The sequence below is a fragment of the Gavialis gangeticus genome, unplaced genomic scaffold (genome assembly GCF_001723915.1).
Source record: "Gavialis gangeticus isolate Ggan-Ray unplaced genomic scaffold, GavGan_comp1, whole genome shotgun sequence".
NCBI classification, from domain to species: domain Eukaryota; kingdom Metazoa; phylum Chordata; order Crocodylia; family Gavialidae; genus Gavialis; species Gavialis gangeticus.
In genome coordinates, this window is record NW_017728994.1 from 62,373,190 (window position 1) to 62,378,379 (window position 5,190).

A 5,190-nucleotide genomic window follows, 5' to 3' on the forward strand; every position below is an offset into this window, starting at 1 on the left:
GCAGCCATATTTATAAAGCACTTTGAGGTCTTTGGTCAAAAAATATCCCTATGACTTGGTTATGCTTATTATTTGAACAAATGAGGCCTGATCTAGCAGCTCTTATTTTTGTGGCTTCACTGAGACGACTTGTGTAAATAAGGGCTTGTGGTTTATTTTAATTTCTTTGAGATGCTATGATTGTGTGAATTTGGCTTTGGTAGGCCCACCTGGGGACACCAACAATGTAGACTTCGAAGTGTTCATTTCCTTGTTTCAGAGCTGCAATCATATACGCTCCTCCTCTTTTTATATTGACAACAAATAGGTGTGGGGCAGACATACCAGAGTAACATTCACCAGTTAAACCTCAACATCTTTCTCCTCGCCTGTTCAACAGATTTTCCACTAGCAAATAAATTCCTGGGTACCGAGTAACTTAAATGCTGTGTTAAATCAGAATGACATGTGTTTGACAAACATTGGGCGTAATCACTGGCCCATTTTTGAAAGCTAAAGAGATTACCACATTTCTAGGATCAAAGGACTCCAAAAGGGATCCCCGAGTCTTCTGAAAATCAACTGATCTTCACCACCAGAGATGAAGAAACATTTCAGATAGTGCCTGGATGACAAATGTATTTTTCTTTCCTGTCACCTGACAGATGTTCGGGATGTTTATTAACCAGTCTGTACGAGTTATGTTGTATGTGCTGAGTGCGATCTCCTTTGATTGCCTTTCTTTTAAATATTGGACACTCTTCTCAAAGACTTAACTTTTTAGCCTTTTGAAGGTGGAGGATGTAAAAACTTAATTTTGCGTTTCCAAGCAATGTAGATAGATCTAAAGATTTCATGAACCATCTTGTATTTGCCCATATCTGACTAATGATTAAATTGTAAAATTGCAGATTTTCATATTAGGACTAGTCTTTGACCGGCTTTAAAAACTCAAATTCATATTTGGTATAAATACACACACAATATCCTTCCGATTAAATTTCAAAAAGCGTATCCTGGAGTAAATGTTTTTAAGCACTTCTAATACTGTAGTCTCTGTAAGAGGAACAGACACTTCTAAAGAAATGTTAAAGTTGTCTCTTATAATTCAGTTGACAAACCATTTTTGTAATAAATTAAAGCAAATGTTCTCAATTAGAAGAGCTAGTGGCTGTTGGTATTGTACAAAAAGATCATTCTAGTATCCAAAGGGTTACTTGGTTTGTTTGTTTTTATTTTCAGGGAGATTTTTTAACATTGTTTAATGAAACTAGATTCATTTTGAGGTTGTTTCTGAAGATAATGGCTTCTGTGTTCTATGGCTGCTTGAATTATTTGTACATAATGTCTAATAATGTCACAGTGCTGCTGTATCTAGATCAAACCACTGTTTTGTTTTGTTTTTTGGTTTTGTTTTGGGTTTTTTTGTTTTTGGTTTGTTTTGTTTTTTTAGAAAAATAAATTCCTTAATTTAAATACATAAAAATGTCTTACTCGGCTTTATTTTTCCCTGACTTTTTAATTGGGTATATGCACTTCGGGGGCCAGTTCACAGTCTTGTTGAAGTTCCTGGTGATGTTGATGAAGTTTCTAGACAGAATATTTGCAGCCTTTACATTTTATATTTCATTTTTCTGTCCTGTTATCCCTCAGCCCAGTAGCTCAGGATCACAACTCTACCTGGGGGAGGTATTCGCTATTGATCTATGACTCCCTAAGTAGATGCATCAGAGTAAACTTGAAGCATTAGTTTAAGTCATGTCACACTGGTTCAGTTTGTCCTGTAGGGTAAACTGTAATTTGAATCATTTGGGCCCATCTACACAACTGGATCAGTGTTGCTACTGTACTGGTTAACAGATTCCAGCATATCTAAGTCCTTATTCGCAAAATTGTCCAACAATTAAGAGAGGAAACTTAGTTATGATCATCAAGGATTTGTCTTCACTGCAGCATTAGTTAAAGTTAGCTACATTTGAGCGAGGCAAGGCTTAGGTGAGTGGCTGCGCTGCTGAACAGCACTCGAGCAACAAAAAGCAGAGGAGCCCAATCCAGAGTGCAGTACTATCTCAAGTAAGACTTATCCTTCAACCCACATCTCCAGGCAGACCAGTTAGCCTAACTTTAAAGCGCCACTTCACTCTAGCCACAGATTTGTGCAGGTGCATGGAGGAGGGTTGGGGATACAGCTGAGCTCTCGCTGCAGTGAAGACAAGCCCCTCATCTGCTCTTCGTGGGAATCTTCCTCCAAAAGTGGCCCCATCCATGGACTCCAGACCTGGCATTTTGTTAGTGAGTTGCCTATGACAGAGTAGCAAAAACTGGTACCGGAGAGAGAGGGTGACTGGGACTGGAAGCAGGGTCTAGACTGACAACGTCAGGCTCAAAGTAGCCAGCCAGGAGAGAGACGAAAAGAAGAATCTGTGCCCACCCAAGCACGCTGTGCTCCAGGACAAGGCATGGGCCCTAAGAGTCCTTTCTCTGCTGTCAAAAAATCAATGTATCTATGGGCAAAATGAGTATCTCCACTCCCTATAAAGCTGCTACATGTACAGCAGATAGCAAGCCACTGTTACTATCAGTATTGAGGCGGCAGACAGCGCAGCCTTGCTGATGATCCAATGGGTGAAATACGCCTTGTGATGAAATTTTGGGCAGGGTAGATAGACACCTTTATAGACTAAGACAGCCGCTCCCAGACTCTGACAGATGGCGCACCACCAATTCAAAACGATACAACCTTAAGTACCACCAGCCCGTTTTTCAGTTCAACCTTAAGTATCACCAGCAAATTTTTGTCATTTAAAATAATTATAATAAATTATAATACATCTGTTAATGGGTAGCACTGACAAGTTGTTTGCATACCACTGGTGATACCCGTGCCACAGATTGGGAACCGCTGGACTAAGGTGTGTGTGTGTGTGTGTGTGTGTGAGAGTGCACGCTTTCGTCAAGCTTACTTCATCAGATGCTGTGAAAAGACATAAAGAAAACAGGTTAAAGATGCAGAAATTGAAATACAAAAGACAAGGTGGGGGAGAGAGTGAGATGGAGGGACTGGAGCAGTGCTGAGAGAGAAAAACAAATGAGCAGTAAACCCATGGGAACAAAGAGGATCACAAAAGCTAATCCAGGTAATGCGATAAAAGCCATAGTCCCTACTTAAACCATACTTACCACAGTCCAGCCTGTGGATGATTTCTTGTTTCTCCTTTTCCAGTTCAAACTGGTTTTTTAAACTTTTTTTGCCTGTGAACAGCAATTGCGAGGTCAGCGATGAAGTGTCCGGGGAGGTGCTTGACCACAGGCTTTTGTGCCTTTCCGCAGCTGATGTCAGGAATAAGAGCCCCGATACCAGCCACTTTCAGAATTAAAATCAAAATAGGTACACGAACCCCAGGATCCTTCTCGGACATTATGGGCGTTCAAGCCTTGCCACAGGTATGCAGGGAAAACCCATCAAGCCTCAAAGGAGTCCCCATTTCGCTGGGTGTCTCCCTGACTCCGCTGGTGCCTTAGGGAGGGCAGTCAGACATGCTAAAGGACTCAGTCTCCTCCAGCATATGAAACAGCTTCTCCCTTCCCTAGATGTAAAAAAAAATTAGGCTTCCCAGCTCTTGGGGTCTCTGATGCTCCCTCTCTGGCTCCTCCAGCTTTTCTACAGACCTTCAAAGGGCTGAGGGGAGACTCTTGGCTGCTTCCCTTCCTACTGCCGCAGAAAGGTAGCCTGGCTGGAGGCGGGCGAAGATGCTTCTGAACTGTCCTTAGCCATGCCAGTGATCTCGGTCAGCCCCAGGGGACAAGTTGGGGAGCAGCACAACTGCAAAGGGAGTGCCAAGGACCCAGGGCTTGGGAGAGCAACTGCATCATCTCTGCAAACCGGGGCAAGCTGGGGAAGAGGGGAGCATGGGGCTGCTGGGGAGGGACTGCAGAGCTCCAGTTTTGTGGCGAGGGCGGGCAGACGGCCAGTACTGAGGTCTGGGAGGGATGCGAAGAGGAGTAAAGAGAGGGAGGATATTGCTCCTGTCTTCCTCCAGCTTCTCAGCCTTTCAAGTGAAATCCTCCTGCTGCTTCTCCCACCCCATTCACTGCTTTCTAGCCGAAAAGCTCCTCACTTTTTCAGTCAACGTACTGTTGGTAAATTAAAAGGCGGGGGCAATGGTTGAAGAAAGAGCACCCTCCTCTACCCAGGACCTACCACAGCCAGCCCGTATCGGGAAGAGACTGCTCATTTGTGGCACTTCAGCCTCTCTCGCTTTGTGAGGGTCCCAGCGACATCCATAGTCAGCACCTGCTACCATGGGGAGCCGTCAGCAAACGTTCACATCCCAATGTACGTAACTTCATGCTCATTTTTTACATGGAGTGTTTAATTGGTAGGTGCAATTGTACAACCACTGTATATAGTTTTAGTATCCATCTCAAAGCTAAATTTCCTTATTGGTCCATTTATAACTTAGTTCCACCAGTTCCTGTCACCTGCAAATTCACTACCATTTTTTTAAATATTGAAAAAAATGTAAATTGTGACATATTTATTGCCAGGAGACCAGGGTATTGTGTGTCTTCGTGTTTCTATAACAGCTGGTAAAATGGCCTTGAGCCTGACTGGGCAGTACTGAAATACAAATATGAACAAATGATCGTATTATAGGTAGGCGTGAGCTGTCGAGCTTGGATCCAGATCCAAGCCACTTCTGTGTCTGACAAGTACCAAGCTAAAAAGGTATTTGAGTCTGGCAGTTGGTTTCAGCCCAATATAGAGATGATGGGCATTTGGGATCTAGACCCAAATTTCTCTTAGGATTGGGATTGCTTGCATCTAGGACTTTTGGCTCAAACCACTTCTACCGACAATGTACTATGGCATGAGGTTCAGAAGCGCTGAGGATCTGCATGTCCCTTTGGCTATGACATTTATTTAGTTGCACAGTCTTTGAAAATGTTGACTTCAGCACTTCTGAGAAACCAACCATCTGCACGTTGATCCACGTGAATCAATTCAATGAGAAGGGGAGAGAGATTCGGAATAGTTTTGGAGCGTCTCTAACCCTTGTTACTGGATCATTAACAATCTCCTTTCTCTCACATATCTGTTATTCAACAGTTTGTATGTTGGCTACTTAAAGAAATACTACAGGATCACCAGGGCTATTTTCCTGGACTATGAGGGGGACACAAAGATAACGACAATAGGATGTGAAAAAA